Source organism: Arachis duranensis, chromosome 4 (assembly GCF_000817695.3).
Source record: "Arachis duranensis cultivar V14167 chromosome 4, aradu.V14167.gnm2.J7QH, whole genome shotgun sequence".
Classification (NCBI taxonomy): Eukaryota; Viridiplantae; Streptophyta; class Magnoliopsida; order Fabales; family Fabaceae; genus Arachis; species Arachis duranensis.
Window position 1 is genome coordinate 93,269,979 of NC_029775.3, and position 668 is coordinate 93,270,646.

Consider the following 668-nt stretch of genomic DNA (forward strand, 5'->3'; position numbering starts at 1 on the left):
ATTTCAGGGATTTGATGATGAGAGGGGTCTCTTGTTTGCTCCATCCTCCTCTTAGTAATGGGCTTGAGGTCATGCCTTCTTAGTTGAATCGGCTTCCCTCTCTCTTCCATTGAGCGCCCTCTTCACAAATGACTGCGAGGACTTGGTCCAACCTTTGATCAAAGTTGACCCTTTTTGAGTTTGAAAGGGACCTCGGGGGTCACCTTCTTCAAGGCCACAACTTCATAGAAGTGGTCTTGATGCACCCTTGAGATGAATCTCTCCATCTCCCATGACTCGGAGGTGGAAGCTTTTGCCTTCCCTTACCTCTTTCTAGAGGTTTCTCCGGCCTTGGATGCCATAAATGGTTATGGAAAAACAAAAAGCAATGCTTTTACCACACCAAACTTAAAAGGTTTGCTCGTCCTCGAGCAAAAGAAGTAAGAAGAGAGTAGAAGAAGAAGAAATAGAGGAGATGGAGATGGCTTTTGTGATTCGGCCAAAGGGGGAGAAGGAGTGTTTATGTTGTGTGAAAATGAAGGAGTGAAGATGGGTTTATATAGGGGTGGGGGGGTTAATGGTTTGGTTATGGGAGGGTGATTTTGGGTGGGAAAGTGTTTTGAATTTGAATGGTGAGGTAGGTGGGGTTTTATGAAGAATGGATGTGAGTGGTGAAGAGAAAGATGGGA